Consider the following 19,164-nt stretch of genomic DNA (forward strand, 5'->3'; position numbering starts at 1 on the left):
TGCAGGGATTTTTTGCAAAATTGTGCGTTCACACAGCGGATCATCCCGCTAGAAAGCACTCCCCTAACTCTGAAAGCTTGCAATATACACTCACGTTCCGCATCTCAGCAAAGGAAGAAGGCCGGGCTCCTGTTGCTCGTCTGTCGGGGCACAAGGAGGGTGTGTCATGCGCCCAACGCTGGCCGAGCACCATTCCATTCACTCATTCATTCATCCATCAAATATTTTATTACGCGCATAATTCAGTGCCAAGCCGTCGTCGCCCACCAGGTGATCCGGGACGCCTGCGGGTACGGTGCGGGGAGCCGAGGACTTCGGATTCTCTGGCCGAGTCTTCCCACCCTTTCCGTCGGTGGAGCTCCGAGACAAAGAGGAGCGCTCCTGCAGCTCCCCGGGGCTGGAGGGTTTCGCCCGCAGCCCCGGGGGCTTCGGCGCGGCTGCTTCTCCACTCCCCAGCCCGAGGGGGCGCTGCAGCGCCGCGCGCCCCGCTCGCCCCTGCGCCGCGCTCCGCTCGGCTCGGCGCTGCTGGCGGCACCGCGGTGGTACGTTCCCCCTCGCCGCCCTCCCCCTTCTGCTCCTCCTCGGCCCTCCCCGCCGGTGGTAGGTGCCGGAAGTGCCGCCATTTTGGGTGTTCTGCTCTGGCGGCAGCGGCGGCAGCGGCGGCGGGACGCGGAGGCTCCCCCGGGACTCGGCCTCAGCAGCGAGGCGGCGGCGGCGGCGGCTGCGGAGGCGCAGGCAGCAGCTGAGGCAGCGGCGGGCTCAGGTGCAGCCGCTGGTGAGTGCGGCGCCCGCGGGTTAACGGGCCGCGGGTGGGAGGGAGGGAGAGAGGGAGGGAGAGGAGGCAGGAGGGAGGCGCCGCGGGGCGGGTCCGGTCCTGGCGGCCGCGGGTCACAGGGCCCTTCGGGCGCGGCCGCTCCCGGCTCCCCGCGCCCCGGGGGCAGGTCGGCGATCTCCTCCCGCGTGTCGGGGCCCTCGGCTCCCCGGGTCCCGCCGCGCTCGTCCGGCGCGTGCCCCCGCGCCCAGGGAGACCCGCCCTCCTCGTGGCCTGGCCCCCGCTCCCCGCGCCCTTTGCCTTCACCCTCCGGGTCCCCGAGGGCTCCGTTCCCCGCCCTGGGGTAGTTCCGTCCTCCTTTTTTTTTTTTTTTTTCCGGCCGCCGTGCCAGATCCAGGCTGTCTGCCCGGGACACCCCTTCCTTCCTCCTGACGTCCCACGTGTTCTTGGTGTTGACCCCCGGAGGGGGGCTCGGGACCCCGGCCTTTGGGAGGGCGGTGCGCCTCCTCCGGAGCCTCGAGAGCCCCCCGGTTCCCCGCCCCGAGCCACTAGGGCCTTGGCTCGCCCTCCCCCCACATCAGGTGCTCACCCAGTCGTGGCCTAGTAGCAGGGCTGGGATCTCGCACCCGAGAGCGCCGAGAGCACACTGAAGAGCTTTTTCTGTTTTTTTTTTTTTTGTGTTTTTTTGCTTTTTTGTTTTTCCTCTAGGGACCTGGCTTTGGATTTAAAGCCGGTGGTGTCTTGGTGGCGGTCTTTGGGGCAGGATGTTGTTTTAATCCTTAAGACTGTGACAGCACGGGATCTAAGGAGCTTCTCGTGGGTTCAGGCTCATCCTCATCCTCCTCCTCCTCACGGTTGAGGGGAAGGTGGTGAGATTTTGGTCGGAGCCCGTTTCAGCAAAATGGAATCTTTTTCTCTCCGGCGGAGTTAATGCTGCACTTTTATGACCCCCGAGTCGGAAGGCTGTATAACAGTTTCTCAATAGCGGCGGTGCTTTACAGTGTCTGCAGTGTAAGAGGTTACAGATACTCAGTGAATCCTTTACAAGAACTTCATCTTTTAAAAGTCTTTGATTCTCTGTGGATTGTGGAGAGGCTTTAATTGTATTCTCTCGCCTTTTTCCACAAGTGTTGGGTTGGCTCTTCCTCAAGTGTGGCGTCTCTTCTGGTGCTGTGCAAGTTCGGCTCCTCCTTAACATTCTCCACATAGACGCGCATAGGGTTTCTTTCTGTTTGAACGTTAGTGAGTCCACCCGGAAGATCACAACCATAGCGTGCAGAAAACTACTGCCGGGACCTCCCCCTCCCCATGCTAGTTTTATACTCTTCTAGTTTTACTTTACAATATGTGGTTTCTCGATTATGAATTAGCTAAGATTGAAGCATTGCCTGCCGTTAGTAAAGCAGAGCTGGAGCTTTCAGCTGTTGCTTTAACCAGGAAGTTTGTGGTTCCCCCCAGTGGTTTTTTTTTTTTTTTTTTTTTTTTTTTTCCTTTTTTCCCTCTTGACTCTCCACCACCTGTTTCCATTAAGAATGGCTCTTGGCCCAGAGCATAGGTCTCAACTTTTTTTCCAATCATTCATTCTTGTGCTCGGGGTTTTCTCATCCTAAGATGGTATCTAGGCTTACAATCCATTAGCATGTAGGGCTATTAGAGATGAGAGATCTTTCCCAACTCTTTTGCTTTTCAGATGAGGAAACTGAGGCTCCAGGGATTAAGTGACTTACCCAAAGTTACATAGCAACTATTCTTAGAATAGTCATGTCGTAATTTTTTGTTGTTTTTTTTAAGAAAGTATCAGGAGCAATAATGCAAATTGCCTTTTACGATTTGATGGAATGGGAAGGCCCCTGGGCTTGAAGTTTATAAAAGGCCTGGTAATCCTTGCTTTGTTGGTTGCTAGCAGTACAACCTTGATCAAATCACTTAACTGTTCTGAGCCTCAGTTTATTCTCATCAGCAAAATGGAGGAAATAGTGTCTATCTCTTGGGTGCTAATTCACCTTCAGTGCAGTACATGTGAGACTGCCTGTGGTGTAAGAGGCGGACAGATTTTTTTTTTTTTTTGCGGACAGATTTTTGAGGCAGAATGTTTATTTTTCTAAAGATGTCCACCTAATTTTCTTACTACAGAAGCTAAGATTAATTATAAAAAATACAGAAAAGAAATGAAGAAATTCACCATTAGTCCCATCACTCATAAATGACTGTTCTTGGTACTAGATAGATGTTTATTATTTTAACAAAATAAGCTTTTCTTACAGTTTTGTGAATTTAAGATTTAATAGTATATGAGAGACATAGCTTAACAAACATTTAATTTATTATTTTTTAAACAAATACATTTTATTTTATTTTTTTTTATTTTTTATTTTTTTTTAAACAACAAATACATTTTAAATGGTGCTGTGGATTTAATAGCTCCAACACATGTAAGGTGGGACAGTGGATTCCAGCACTGGCACAGAAAAAGTTGCTTGCTTATTTATTTATTTTTAAGATTTTATTTTTTTGAGAGAGAGAAAATGTGTGCGTGGGCAGGAGGAAGAGCAGAGGGAGAGGGACAAGCAGACTCTTAGCATGGAGTCGGATGCTGGGCTCAGTCTCATGACCCTGAGATCACCACCTGAGCCGAAACCAAGAGATGGATGCTTAACCGACTGAGCCACCCAGGTGCCCAGAAAAGTTGCTCTTTTAAACATATGCTGGGATGGAAGAAGAGAAGGAAAGGAAGGGCAGTGATCTAACATTTATCATATATTTACCACGAAAAAAAATTTTTTTTTTCCCCATGAAAATTTGGGTTCTCCTAAATAAATGTAGGTGGTGAGTATCCTGAATTCTCTCTTTTCCCATGACTGCCACTGCAGCTTCTTTTAACTTAATTTTCTTGTAAGACTGGACCTAGTAAAGAAGGAGGGGACGTTAGAAGGTGATGGTTTGCCTTGGAAAGGAAGAGAAGAGCTGTCACGTGGAGGCCCTGGTGAAGAAGTTGGGAGAAGTAGGATCATAGTCACCTCTGTGCTCAAGGCTCAGGGTACTTTGGACAAATTGCTCTTTTTAAGCCATGGAATCATAGGATTTGGGTAAGCTATTTCCGTAGCTTTTTGTTGTTGTTTTTTTTTAAAGATTTTATTTGTTTATTCATGGGAGACAGAGGCAGAGAGAGAGGCAGAGACACAGGCAGAGGGTGAAGCAGGCTCCACGCAGGGAGCCCGATGTGGGACTCAATCCCGAGTCTCCAGGATCACGCCCCAAAGGCAGGCACTAAACTGCTGAGCCGCCCAGGGATCCCTTTATTATTTTTTTTAAACAGCTTTATTGAGATATAATTCACCTACCATACAATTTAGTGAGTATTGATCTATTATTAATTTTAAAAAATTGTAAAGGCAGCTCTTTATGCCCATGGGTCCTGTCCTTGTGCTTTAATAAAATCACTATTTTTGCACCCCACAAAAAATAAATATAGTAAAATACATGTAACAAAAATTTGCTATTTTAGCCATTTTTTATATTTCCTTTTTTTTTTTTTTTTTTTTTTTTTAGATTTTATTTATTTATTCATGAGAGACACACGGAGAGAGGCAGACAGAGACAGAGTCAGAGGCAGAGGGAGAAGCAGGTTCCATGCAGGGAGCCCAATGTGGGACTCGATCCCGGGACTGGGATCACGCCCTGAGCTGAGCCACCCAGGCATCCCTGCATTTTTTTTAATGTAAAAAAAACACATGGGGATCCCTGGGTGGCTCAGAGGTTTAGCGCCTGCCTTTGGCCCAGGGCATGATCCTGGAGTCCTGGGGAGTCCCACGTCAGGCTCCCGGCATGGAGCCTGCTTCTCCCTCCTCCTGTGTCTCTGCCTTCCCCCACCCCTCTCTCTCAAATAAATAAGTAAATAAGTAAATAAATAAATAAATAAATCTTTAAAAAAACACACATAAAGTTTACTATTTTAACTTTTTGAGTGTGTAGTTCTATGGCATGAATTGCATTCCTGTTGATGAGAAACATGTCTCCAGAACTTTTTCATCTTGGAAATCTGAAACTTTATACCCATTAAACAACCCCCCCCTTCCCCCCCCCCCCCCCAAACTTCTGGTCACCACCCATCCATTTTCTGTTTCTGTGAATTTGACTGCTTTTGGATACCTCATATGGAGTAGATTCATACAGTATTTGGCTTTTTGTAACTGGTTATTTCACTTACCATAATATCTTTAAGGTTCATCCATGTTGTAGTATGTGAGAGGATTTCCTTACTTTTTTTTTTTTTTTAAGATTTTATTTATTCATGAGAGACAGAGAGGCAGAAACATAGGCACAGGGAGAAGGAGGCTCCCTGCAGGGAGCCCGATGGGGGATTCACTGGATCTGGGACTCCAGGATCACACCCTGAGCCCAAGGCAGATGCTCAACTGCTGAGCCACCTGCTCAGCCAACTGCTGAGTCTCTCTCTCTGTGTGTGTGACTATCATAAATAAATAAAATTTTTTTAAAAAAAGTCTGATTAAGGGATCCCTGGGTGGCGCAGCGGTTTGGCGCCTGCCTTTGGCCCAGGGCGCGATCCTGGAGACCCGGGATCGAATCCCACGTCGGGCTCCCGGTGCATGGAGCCTGCTTCTCCCTCTGCCTGTGTCTCTTTCTCTCCCTCTCTCTGTGACTATCATAAATAAATAAAAAATTAAAAAAAAAGGCTGATTAATACTCTATTATATGTATATACATACTTGTATGTATCTCTTTTATGTATATACCACATTTTGTTTATCCATTCATCTGTTGATGGACATGAGTTGTTTCCACCTTTTGACCATTGTGATTAGCACTGCTGTGAGTGTGCAAATATCTCTTAGAGACCCTTCTTTCAATTTTTAATAATACCTAGATAATAGCCAGAATTGAAATTGCTGGATCATATAGTAGTTCTATTTTCAATGTTTTGAGGAACCTTCATACTGTTTTCATAGTGGTTGCACTGTTTTACAATCCCACCAACAGTGCACAAGGGTTCCAGTATCCACATCCCTGCCAACATTTGTTATTTTCTCTGTGTTTAAATAGTAGCCATCCTTTTTTTTAATTTTTTAAAAAATTTTTATTTATTTATGATAGAGAGAGAGAGAGAGAGGCAGAGACATAGGCAGAGGGAGAAACAGGCTCCATGCACGGGGAGCCCGACGTGGGATTTGATCCCGGGTCTCCAGGATCGCGCCCTGGGCCAAAGGCAGGCGCTAAACCGCTGCGCCACCCAGGGTTCCCGCCACCCAGGGTTCCCAATAGTAGCCATCCTAATGGGGTGAGGTGATATGTTATTTTTTTAAATTGAAGTGTAGTTTATGTTCAGTATTATTTCAGTTTCACATGTTCAATATGGTGATTGGACATTTGTATACACTACTTCATTGTGGTTTTAATTTGCATTTCTCTTATTGATGTTAATTGAACATCTTTCCCCATTCCCCCCTCCTTGCCCCTGGTAACTTCTAGTCTTTTTTTTTTTTTTTTTTTTTTTTATTCATGAGAGACACAGAGAGGCAGAGATATAAGAAGAGGGAAAAGAAACAGGCTCGAGGCAGAGATATAAGAAGAGGGAAAAGAAACAGGCTCCATGCAAAGAGCCTGATGGCTCTGGGATCCCAGGACTCTGGGATCACACCCTAAGCCAAAGGCAGAATCTGCTCAACTGCTGAGCCACCCAGGCATCCCTCTAGTCTACTTTCTGTCTCTGTGAATTTGCCTATTTTAGGTATTTTATGTAATTGGAATCATAGGATATTTGTCCTTTTGTGTCACTTATTTCACTTAACATGATGTTTTCAGGGTTAATCCATGGTGTAGCATGTATCAGAATGTCATTCCTTTTTGTGGCTGACTTTCTCTGCTTTTTTGAGGTCAGGGATATCTCTTTAAATTTTTTTTTTTTTTTAAGATTTATTTATTTGAGAGATTGTGCAAGAGAGCATGGGGGAAGTAGGAGAGGGAGAGAGAGAATCTCAAGCAGTCTGGTCTGTGAGCCCAGATGCAGTGCTTGATCTCAGAGCCCTGGGATCATGAGCTGAACTGAAACCGAGAGTTAAACACTCAACCAGCTGAGCTCTCCAGGCACCCTAGAGCTGTCTCTTTCATCTTGATATCTCACTTTCTCTTGGAGCCTCATAAAGGCTGTTGAACTGATTAGAATTCGTGTTCTTCATGTGGGTTGCCTATCACAGGGGGATGTCCATTGACTTGTGCAAAAATCTTGAAAATTCAAACGTATCAGTGTGTGTAAAGGTGTATAATAGTAACCCGTCATAGTTAATAACATCATTTCTAATTTCTAGTCTAATTATAATTTCCAATCTTTAATGTACAGCATTTTCAGAATAATTTATTGTGTACAGAAAAACTGTCACATGAAGGGACCAAGAGTAAAGAATAGGCAGATTTCCGCCCTATGTAATGGTTTTGTTAGAGGGATGATCCAGGTATTCCATATTGTGTAGAATTGGTTTTTTTATAAACATGGCATTTAATGGCCTAGTTAAAAAAGATAACTAGTACTTTTAGGGTAAGACATTTTGAGGGTAATCATAGGCCTCCTGGTTTGTTTCAATATGAACAAAGCTATTCAGAGTATTCTCCTGCATTAAAAGGCTTTCATCTTAAGATGAGCTTCTGCTTGCCTTTTTTTTTTTTTTTTGAGGTTCATAACTGATTTTGATCTGCTGACCTACTTTTCTTCTCTTCTTTTTTGACCTAACCTCCTCCTTTTTCCTCCTTTCCAGTTATTTATTTTATTTTTTTAAGGTTTTATTTTATTTATTCATGAAAGTCACAGAGAGAGAGAGGCAGAGACACAGGCAGAGGGAGAAGCAGGCTTCATGCAGGGAGCCCAAAGTGGGACTCACCCCTGGGTCTCCAGGATTATGCTGTGGGCTAAAGGCGGCGCTAAACCCCTGAGCCCCCGGGGCTGCCTCTCCTCTTCAGTTATAAAGGGAATTTTAATATTGGTCCTTGGAATATGGGATGAACTGGAAGTTTTGTTAAGTCAGCCATTGTCCCAAAGAGCTGTTAGAACCCTCAGAGTGCTTAACACATGGGACTTTATTTAATGTCAGAGAAGATACACGTACTTTTTCTTCAAACAACATGAAACCATTCTTTTGTTCAAGCTATTTCTTGACACTTGGTTATTTTTAATAATACGATGTATCATGGAAGTTTAAGTATTTCAGAAATACAATTTGAACCAGAGATTAAATCCAATGTAGTTTTTCTGAATGGGACTTTTTTTTTTAAGATTTAACTTTTTTATTTATTTTTAAGATTTTATTTATTTATTCATGAGAGACAGGCAGAAGATTTAGGCAGAGACATAGGCAGAGGGAGAAGCTGGCTTCCTGCAGGGAGCCGGATGTGGGACTTGATCCCAGGACCCTGGGATCACGACCTGAGCCCAAGGCAGACGCTCAACCATTGAGTCACCCAGGTGTCCCTGATTGATTGATTTATGAGAGCTCATTGCGTGGGAGAAAGAGCAGAGGGAGGACAAGCAGAATCTATGCTGAGTGGAGCCAGGCTCAGAGCTCAAGCACAGGACCCCAGAGATCATGACCGAGCTAGAGCTAAAATCAAGAGTCGGCTCAACCAATTGAGCCACCCAGGCATCCTCTGAATAGGACAAAAGGCCATGATTGATTGCTGTTAGCATAATCCTATATTTAGCTGCACTTTTCTTCCAAGAGGTGCTATGTATGCTGAAATGGTCAAGTAAAATAGAAACAAGAAATTTGTTAAAACGTGGAAAATTGGGCAGCCCGGGTGGATTAGCAGTTTAGCGCCGCCTTCCGCCCAGGGCCAGATCCTGGAGACCCGGGATCGAGTCCCAAACCGGGCTCCCTGCATGGGGCCTGCTTCTCCCTCTGCCTGTGTCTCTGCCTCTCTCTCTCTCTGTGTCTCTCATGAATAAATAAAATCTTAAAAAAAAAAAAAAAAAACTGGAAAATTCGTCTTCCTATAATAGAAATTTGATCTTTGATTCTCTAGTCCTTAAAATGGAAACTTGTGGCTTGAAAGAAAGATGTGATTTGAATGTGATTTATAAAGCATAGCCTGGGAGGGATAGTTGTGACTGCTCCAGTAAATGAGCTTAAAAATTGGTACCTTCAGGGAAGCCTGAGTGGCTCAGCAGTTGAGCGTCTGCCTTCAGCTCAGGATATGATCCCAGTCTGGGATCGAGTCCTGCATTGGGCTCCCTGTGAGGAGCCTCCTTCTCCCTCTACCTGTGTCTCTGCCTCTCTCTGTGTGTCTCTTATGAAAATATAAATAAAATCTTAAAAAAAAATTGGTACCTTCATTGTGTCACCTTTAACATTTCTGGGCCTGTTTTCCCATTTTAAATGGAGGTACCAACTTGGAATGGTAATGTGAGAAGTAGTTGAGATAACTAATGCTAGGCACTGAGGAGTGCCTGGTAAAGTGTTGATAATGGTATTTCCTTTTTTCATCTTTAAAAATGGGCTTATACTTACCTCATGAGTCAGTAACACAGTTCAACCAAATAAAACATCACAGTTAAAATGCCTAGCAGTGCCATACATAAACAGTAAGTTAGTGTTCATTTTGTTTCCCCTTTTGGGTGGTTTTTGTTTCACATTTTCCTTTGTCTTGGTATACTTAAGGGATAAGATTGTTTCCTAAAGTCCAATTTGTGCATCTGAAATGCTTTGCTACACAGGGGATCCTTCCCCATAGAACCTTTTAGCTCATTGCTCCCTGTGGAATACTTGGGTAATGTGGTTTCCTAGATTCATCTTCTCTGTCTGTATTTCTCACAGGAGAGTCTGTTGATAGGAGTCTTCTATGTTATAGAAAACTGAAAAATACAGATAGGTATGCTACTGGATTGTGATAGGTTCACCTGGGTCTCTTTCTAATTAGGTAACTAGTTTTTAGGCATAGAGAGAGGGGAGAGCAGGCTCTAATATTTATTTATTTACTTAAAAAATTTTTTTTTTAAATTTATTTATTCACGAAAAAGGGGGTGGGCAGAGACACAGGCAGAGGGAGAAGCAGGCTCCATGCGGGGAGCCTGACGCGGGATCTGATCCTGGGTCTCCAGGATCACGCCTTGGGCTGAAAGCGGCGCTAAACCGCTGAGCCACCTGGGCTGCCCAGGCTCTAATATTTAGAGTAGTAATGTAGATGAAAGAGTTAATCATAATCAGCTTAGTTGTTTGCTTTATAAACTATGTTGTAGAAAGAATTCTTATTTGAGCTTTGTAATTTGCTAGAGACAGTTTATGTGAGTTTTTTGTAATTGTAACTTTGTCCTTGTCATGAAGTTGGCTGTTAAAATGTCCTTAAAGTAGTGGTTTCCTTACAGAATTAATCAGCAGAATTGTTCTATAGTTATTTTTTAACCTCTGTTATGTTAATGGAGGCTATGTGTGTATGTGTGTGTTTATTTTAAACTTCTTTGAATTCTAGAACTTAAAATTTTTTCAAGAATGTTTTATATCCACCATAAGATTCATATTGACCTAATATATTTTTTCTAAGGAAATCTTTAATTCTCCTAAAAATTTTATTTCCTAGGCCAAAGGGGTAAATATCAAAATTTTCTGTAGGCATTGAGGTATGGGAGTTTTTTTCCTTCAGACCATTGTTTTACTTTTTTTTTTTTTTTTAAGATTTTATTTATTCATGAGAGAGACAGAGAGGCAGAGACACAGGCAGAGGGAAAAGCAGGCTCCCTACCGGAAACCCGATATAGGGCTTGATTCTGGGTTTCTGGGATCACGCCTTGAGCCCAAGGCAGATGCCCAACCGCCACCCAGGAGTCCCTGCCCCTTTTTTTTTTTTTTTTTTAAATTAAAAACATTTTTTTAAGTAACCTCTACACCTGATGTGAAGCTGGAACTCATGACCCCGAGATCAAGAGTCCCATGTTCTACCGTCTGAGCCAGCCTGGTGTTCCTGTGTGCTTTAAAATTTTTTTTTAAAGATTTAATTTTTTATTTGACAGAGAAAGCAAGCAAACAAGCATGAGCAAGGGGAGTAAGGGGAGTGGGAGTGGGAGAGGGAGAAGCAGGCTCCCCGCTGAACAGGGAGCCCAGTGCGGGGCTGGATCCCAGGACCCTGAGATCATGACCTGAGCCGAAGGCAGACACTTAACAGATTGAGCCACCCAGGCTCCCCTGCTTAAAAAATTTTTATACAGAGAACATGAATTTTGTAAATATGAAAAATAACATTAAAATTAGACAATTTTTTCCCTCAAAGGATGAGAAAGTCTAGTTAGGGGAGACTATGAGTACTGTCTTAAGATACTTCAACATCTAAAATGATTGTGAAAGCATTTTAACTCTTAGAACTTTGTGATGTTTGATGTATCCCTCTATCTGCTGACCTCCCTACTTTACAAGAAATAGACTCACTTTCAGAACAGCTGTTGGATTGTAACATTTTGATTTTTCTTTTCTTTTTTTTTTTTAATTTTTATTTATTTATGATAGTCACAGAGAGAGAGAGAGGCAGAGACATAGGCAGAGGGAGAAGCAGGCTCCATGCACCGGGAGCCCGACGTGGGATTCGATCCCGGGTCTCCAGGATCGCGCCCTGGGCCAAAGGCAGGCGCCAAACCGCTGCACCACCCAGGGATCCCTGATTTTTCTTTTCTTCCACATAGAAAGTAATGACAGCAAATATAAAGAAAAATGGTGAGTTCTAGTTTAGAGACTGCAGTGAGATCTGATGGATCTTAATTTTTTTTTTTAAGATTTTACTTATTTATTCATGACAGAGAGAGAGAGAGAGAGAGGCAGAGACCCAAGCAGAGGGAGAAGCAGGCTCCATGCAGGGAGCCGGACGTGAGACTCGATCCTGGGTCTCCAGGATCACACCCTGGGCTGAAGGCGGCGCTAAACTGCTGGGTGATGGGGGCTGCCCAGATCTTACTTAATTTTATTTTTATTATTTTTATTATTTTTTAAAGATTTTATTTATTCATGAAAGACCGAGAGTAGAGAAACAGGAAGAGGCAGAAGCAGGCTCCTTGCAAGGAGCCCTATGCGGGACTCAATCCCAAAACCCTGGGATCATGCCCTGAGCTGAAAGCAGATTTTTAACTGCGGAGCCACCCAGGCGTCTCCTCACTTAATTTTAATATGCCACTTTGGGATGTGTTCATGGGATATGTTCATAGGTGCAGAGCGGCTTTAGAAGGAACTGCTCACTAACTTTCTGATCTCCGTGGACTGCCAACTCTTAACAGCTGTGTTCAGCTTTTGACAACAAAATGGAGTTGATTATCACTTTTGCCCTATATTGAAACTCTGCTGAAACTTTACTTTTGAGTTGGGAAATATCTTTAATTTGGGGATTATACAAAATGAAGTTTTTTGGTTCCAAAGCTGTTTAATTTTATAGTGTTATGCTTTTAACTTTGAAAGGTCAGTAGTTTCCATTTACATAACATTGCCACTCTTAGCAAAAGAATCACTAAATTAGAAACTGTCACCACTTTCTCATTGTTCTTTTACCTTTTTGTTTTCGGTGAGATTAAAGTAAGCTCTCTGAGTCTGTGGGAATGTGCGATATTTTGGTGATAATGTGGGGTAACTAAGAGTCTACAGTAAGTAGACTGTCTTTTAACCCAGTATTTTTTGGACATCTGTTAAGTTTTTGCTAGTTTCTGTTTTGTACAGATAATTTACTGTAGGCTTTTCCCAGTTTCTTTGTGCTTGTAGCTTTTGTGTGTGGAAAACATTCTTTTTTGCTCCAGTCCCCTCCTCCCACACTACCATCACATAGCTTGGCTAGTGTTTCTTTCCTGCATGACTTCTGTCTGAGTGACGCTGCCAACTTACGGTACTAGATTGGGTGGGATATTACTAGTGAGAAACACCTGTGCCTTCTATTGGCTGCCTGCCCAATTCTGAATGCTGCTGTCTGAGCAAGAATCTTAGGGGTCCATAGAGTGAAAGGAAGTTGGGGTGTTGGTAACAAGCAGCTTGAAAATGTGTAACTGACATTATCAGCCAGTTGGTTATTACTGCATATTGAAGCAGTACTGTTTTGCCATCATATAGCCATTTTAAGCCTTACAGCAGGTTTTCAACAGGGATGTTTCACTGGAGGTTGTTTAGTAAAAGACTATTCTTTAGGTCTGTATTATATCACTAGAGCAAGAGGAGCAGGCATTGCATTTTTTGTTTGTCAGCCCTTTTTTGCTCATGGTTCAATTTCTGTTTGTCTTTTAGTGCAGTTTCTCATGAAGCTTTTCCTGTCCATCCATTCCAATACTGTATCATGGGATATTATTTAGTATTTTACTAGACGCATTTTTTTTTAATTTCAGCAAGATTTTAAGCTTTTTTTTGTGTTTGTGATTTTAAGCTTTTCTGAACATAGAGATTGCTTTATTGCTTAGTGTATTATATAACTTAATTTTTTTTTTTAAGTGAGCTCTAGGTCTGATGTAGGGCTTGAACTCATGACCCCAAGATCAAGAATCACATGCTCTACTGACTGAGCCAGCCAGGCGTGTCATGTATTATTATATAACTTTTGAGGAGTCAGGAATATAGACGCTAAACTATACTCTGTGAGCTAGCCTGTCTTGTAACAGCTTATTGGGCCGAAATGGGACACCTAACTCAAACTGGACAAATCAGTTTCTCCTATGAGAATATGAGATTGTGATTGAGATCTAAGCCTTTAGGGAACAAGGAGATAACCTGAATTCAGAGAACTTTACACATATAAATTCACATGTACAGTCAAGTTCAGGCTCATCATATATCAGGAAGCAGTGAAGGCCAGTTTGCAGAGAGGGATAATTAAGTAGATTAATCCTGAAAGAAGTATAGATGAGAAATGCACCTCTGGAGAGAGAGGCAGCCATCCACATGCATACTAGAAACCTGGTGCTTAAAGACTTTTCAAATATGGCCTGTTGTACTTCTGCCTTTGGATTCTTTAAGATACTCCAGTATCCTTTCAATTAATTTCATTTTTTGCTTAGGCTAGTTTAAAGGTTTCCCTTAGTTATAACCAAACGCTTTGAAAAGAGTACAGAGCACTGTCTCACATCTCTTAAATTCATTTGAATTTTAGAATAGTCAAGCCTAGGATCATGGATGGCTCTTTGGAAGATTGCCCTATTCTCCCCAGAGGCTCCCCCCTATCTTCCACCTCCCACCCCCCACCTCCCATGCTCCCTTAGGCTGCTTGAGGTCTTGGTTCCTCTGACTGTGGTGTAGACTTTGATCTGTTTTGTAGCTTTTGGTATATAGAGCAGTCTGGTACTTTGCTAAATCAAGATTGAGGTTTTGTTTTTATATGTTTTTAATGATTATCTAGTTTATTTGATTAGATTCGTCATTTTCAGCATATGCAACTGTTAATACTGCTATTTCAGAGGAAACTTAAGGTGAACCATCTTTTTAAAATAATTTTTTGTGAGGCATATGGATTAAGTTCTTTTCTAGTTGAGTAACACATTTGTTTTAGTTCCTGACTCTTTCCTCTTAAGGAAAGTTGATGGACTTGAATGGAATACAATAATGTGAGTTGAATGGCAGTTGAGACTTTAAACAAAGGGTAATGGTGAGTGGCTGTGTGCCCAGTTGATGGAGTCTGTCTGGTCTCGGCTCAGTTAGTAACTTCATGAATGATCTGTGATAGGAGCATCACAGTGGTGTTTTTCTCTTTGAGAAATGTTAATGAGGGAGAGAGGGAAGTGCTGAGAAAGATAGTTTAATGCTTTTAATTTTTTCTTCCTATGATCATTTGGTATTTATTAAGTTGAAAGACTTTATTCCAGAAAAATGTAAAATTTCCCTGTAATATTAAGGAGAAGGAATTAAAAATAGACTGGAGCCAACTTTGAAATGTGGATTTGTATACAGTCAGGAAGGAATGGATTTGCAGGGTAGAAAAAGCTGGAAGATATTATTTCATATTGGAGATCAGCCTAATTGTTGTGACTGGTACCTAGCCAGTGTTACACCTTTATGGGGTACACATATGATACTGAGCTGAATGCTCTGCATAGAAGTTTTATTGTCCATAGTTAGTTCTCAGTGGAGAACTAACTATTGGGCCTTTGAGCAAAATAGAGACTTGATAAATAATTTTTAAATATTCCATGTCTGGTTGAATGGCACTTTAATTTTACGTTTTGAGACAGTTCAGTATTGAGGAATAGAAAGAAAATCTTTAAACACTGAAATTGCAAGAATTTCTTATTTGTTCAAATCATTGTCTTGAAGATAATCAGTACTTCAAGTTTTCTGAAAAAAATGAAAGCAGCTTTCTATTGAAAGATATTGAGATGGCTAAGATTTGTACTGTAAAAGCCTTTGTGTCCTTTGTAATCTGGAAACCTTGTGTATATTGCCTGGACAAAATCAGAAGGCTTCAAGACAACCCTGATTCTGGCTCTGTTTTCTGTAGCTCCAGAGAATAAGAAAAGGAGAATCTGATACTTCTGGCAGTCTGTGCTCTCTTGCTTTTCTGGGCCAAGACATGCATTTAAAAATAAAATCAAGGAAATTGTAAACCAGTAGTAAAAACGAATAAAGCACCCAGGAGTTTGCTTCCTCTCATGTCCTGTGTTCTGAGTCCCTCTTCTTTCATGTCTTTAGGCTGGTATTAAACTAATGTGGTAAAACTGTGCTCTAGGTTTGTCTTTCTGTACTACTTTAAGATTTATGGGAAATAATCATGGAAAGACCACGTTTATTATATTTGTTGTTTTTATCATATACTATTTTTGTTTAATAGCCTCGATACATTTACAAGTACAATAAAAAAAAAGCCTGCAGACTTCTTTATTGAAATCAAGTGCTGGGCAGCCCTGGTGGCGCAGCGGTTTGGTGCCGCCTGCAGCCTGGGGTGTGATCCTGGAGACCTGGGATCGAGTCCCGCATCGGGCTTCCTGTGTGGGGCCTGCTTCTCCCTCTGCCTGTGTCTCTGCCTCTCTCTAGCTCTCTCTGAATGAATAAATAAATAAATCTTTAAAAAAAAATCAAGTGCTGTTTTTACTTATTAATGTTCATTTGTCTGGTGTAATTTTGCTCTGGTCTAAAAGTAAGACCTAGAGAAAGACTTCACTCTGTTCCAGGAAGTGTACAACTTAGAAAAATGTTTTCTTTTAAGTTCTGACTGTTCCAGCTTTTGTGAACAAACCAGATCCACAGACAGGTTTGTAAACTGTTTTCTTAAGGTATCTTCTAAAGGTATGGGTCTCAGGGGAAGCTGAGTGGCAGCACGCATTTAGCTGGGAGTAGCAGTTCATCTCCCTGACATACATCTCTTTGCCACACACAGCAATTTTGGAGGCAGGCTTGGAATTTAAATGTACAGTTCTTTGTTCTTGTCCAGTTTCTTTTATAATCCATCTTATATTTTTTGTGTCTAATATATTTCTAATATATTAAAATATATAATATTTTGAGTATGATCATGTAGAAACTTGCTTTGGAAGACTCAAGTCTTGATAGGAAAAATTCTAAGTGTATTGTATGCAAAATGGTGATCTGGAAACAATAGCATACATAGGTCACTGAAACTTTATGGAGTTTGTATTTATTTGTTTTTATGAATGGGGGAAGATAAAGACGTGAATATATTTTATTTTAAGAGAGAGTCACTAAAACAGTTTCTAATATTTCTTCAACATTGTATACTACATGGTAATATTTCTTGAAGATAGCTTGCTAAAGAAAAATTGAATCAGAGCTTTCTGAATTGCCAGATTCGGAATATCAAAAAATGCTTTGGACCGGGGGAAAAAAAGGCCTGCTGGATCCACCCCCAGGAATCCTAGTGGGTCCCCATGGTAACAGCCTCCTTGCTTACAACTTGTCACTGTGTAACTGTCACTGGAGTTCAGAGAAAAGCCAGTATATCAAGAACTGTGTGGCATTAACTACTCCTTGATAAAATGCTATTGCACATTTGAAACGAGCCAGAAATAGAAAGTTAAAGGTTTTAATTTCTGTGTTCCATTAATTAGATGCTTTAAAAAGCTGCCTAATTATGGTAAGGTGCAGCAGTGGGAAGATCGTGGGTGGCCAAGGCCGGCACAGGACGAGGCCATAGGCACAGGTTACAATCTTCAAAGATTTTTCTTCTCTAATCCTTTCATTTTGCAAACAAGGGAAGTTAAATGCCGAATTTAGGTTCATATAGAAGCAGAAGCAAGGTCCAGCTCAGGCCCTCTAATTTTCCATCCTACTGTTCTGCTGTTTCTACTCACACCTTACATTTACCATGCTTCTACTTTTCATAAATGAAGTCTCAATTTCTAAGATTAGGAAAGGACCTTTAGAGGTTATGCAGAGAAACTTTCTACCCAGCAAAGGAGTGCATTCTGCACCATCTTGGACAGGCAGCCTCTGGCTCTTCCCTCACGTGGGGGTTATCTGTCTAGTTAGCAAGAACCCCACTGCTTGAATTCAAAGAGAAGATAGTTTTACATGGGAAATTTTAAAGTTATATGTTTTGTTTTTCTCCTCTAATAAAATAGCAATTCAAAATCAGACCTTTTTCATTAGCCTCTTTATCTCCATCTAAGTCATGCTTGTCAGTCATGACAAGATAGATAATTATTTAAAAGAATTATGTCCTGCCTAAACCCTAGAACTTTGAAAAGGTAATGCCATATTTGGAACAAGCTAGTCAGTCCTCTAATGGGTTGGATAAATGCTATATTCAGCTTAAGGTATTTTATAATGTGCTTTAGTAAGATGAAATTGATTATAAGCTAGAGTATCAGGAGGCCACAGTATATTTTAAAAGCAAAATCAAAGCCAAATAGGCAAGTGGTTTTGTACTTTTGCGGTGAATTTATGAATGCTTTTGTATAGAGAGTAGTTCATTTAAATGAAAGTGAGTTTTGGGTTCAAAACTAACATTAGTTTAGGCAATTATTAATTACAATGCCAAAACACTTTTTATTCTACCTTTTTAAAAAAAATGTTTTATTTATTTATTCATGAGAGGCAGAGACATAGGCAGAGGGAGAAGCAGACTCCATGCAGGGAGTCTGCTGTGGGTCTCGATCCTGGGACTCCAGGATCAAGCTCTGGGCTGAAGGCAGGCACTAAATCGCTGAGCCACCCAGGGATCCCTTATTCTACTTTTTGGATGGCTTGTTGCTCAGTATGCCAGTCATCAAATGCTCTTGTCAGAGAGAGCTTCAGCTTTTATTTCACTTTTCCTCTTTCAGAATTGCTTGAAAGGTATTAATAGATAAGCAAAAGATTTTTAGCTTCAGGGGCACCTAGCTGCCTCAGTCAGTGGAACGTGGACTCTTGATCTCGGGATTGTGAGTTCAAGCACCACCACGTTGGGCGTAGAGCCTACTTTAAAAAAAATTATTAGCCTGAGATTTTTTTTATACCTTTTAAGAAAAGCACATACGCATATTTTCTAAGATATACAGAAGTGTTTTCAGTTTCTCATAACAGATATTTTTTTCCTCGAAGACTTTACCATACCTAAAAATGGAGAATTTGGCTCCAAGATTAACTTTTCTTTTTGTCTTACCAGAAAATTAAAGTGAAAATGCTGTTGGCAGTCTTTTGCTGTCTTGACTTCAACACAGTAGAGAATGCTATAATGAAAATGTGGCTGAGTTTTTAATATTCTGGAATTTCATGACCACCAGCACTTGTTGTGCAGCCAAGGTAATTAAGGTAATCAAATATCTTAGTCATTAGTAGGTATGGCCTGGCTCTGAAAGAAATCTCTAATCCTAGCTTTATCCCCTGTCCCCTTTTCCTTTTACTCTAAAACATAATTATTATTTAGTTGTTCTGGCTCTTAATTTGATCAGTAAATTTTTGTGTAAAAGTTTATTTACAAAGTTATTCTTTTTTTTTTTTTTACAAAGTTATTCTTGATTAGAAAATATGCCAAATTATAGTGTAATGAAAGAAATTATAAGACTTCACATTGATGGAGGAGGGAGGAGAGACAGAAGAGTGGGATGGAAGAAAGATATGGTTGCATCTTTACCATCTGGTAGACAAGGATACTGGAGGTGTTAGGAACCTCAGTGAGGAGAATAACTTATTTGGGGCATCCCGCTATTAAGTGGTAGGACAGTGTTGGGCTACCAGCCCATACTATAGATGCTGTGCTCTTTTCATGGACTTTTCTAGCTTGTTGAGGCCCAGTCTCATAACAATAATGAAATAATTTATTTTTGTAGCCACTTTTTTTCATGTGGTAATATAATTTCTAATCATTAAATTAGTCATGTAAATTCAGTATCTCATTCTAGAAGTTCTTAGGTTGAGAGAGTCAGGAAAATAGATACATCTATTAACTGCCCTGCTGTTAGATATTTTTTGTGTACCTTAGCTAAACTGTTTACCTGTTTTCTTATGGAAAAG

The 19,164-nt window shown here is 41.5% G+C and overlaps 1 protein-coding gene across 8 annotated transcripts in view; it reads left to right on the forward strand.

Annotated features, from left to right (window-relative positions):
• Window positions 1-650: 650 nt before the first annotated feature.
• Window positions 651-19,164, forward strand: part of CELF1 (CUGBP Elav-like family member 1) — a 93,277-nt gene continuing 74,763 nt past the window's right edge. For 2 of the 8 annotated variants that reach the window (XM_038563291.1, XM_038563297.1), the window contains exon 1: window positions 664-775. The gene's annotated coding sequence lies outside the window, so the exon portion shown is untranslated. Of the gene's footprint in view, window positions 776-18,319; window positions 18,463-19,164 lie in introns of those variants that run through there. The other 6 variants (XM_038563298.1, XM_038563295.1, XM_038563300.1 and 3 more) reach the window with 6 other exon arrangements.

The sequence above is a fragment of the Canis lupus genome, chromosome 18 (assembly GCF_011100685.1).
Source record: "Canis lupus familiaris isolate Mischka breed German Shepherd chromosome 18, alternate assembly UU_Cfam_GSD_1.0, whole genome shotgun sequence".
Lineage (NCBI taxonomy): Eukaryota > Metazoa > Chordata > Mammalia > Carnivora > Canidae > Canis > Canis lupus.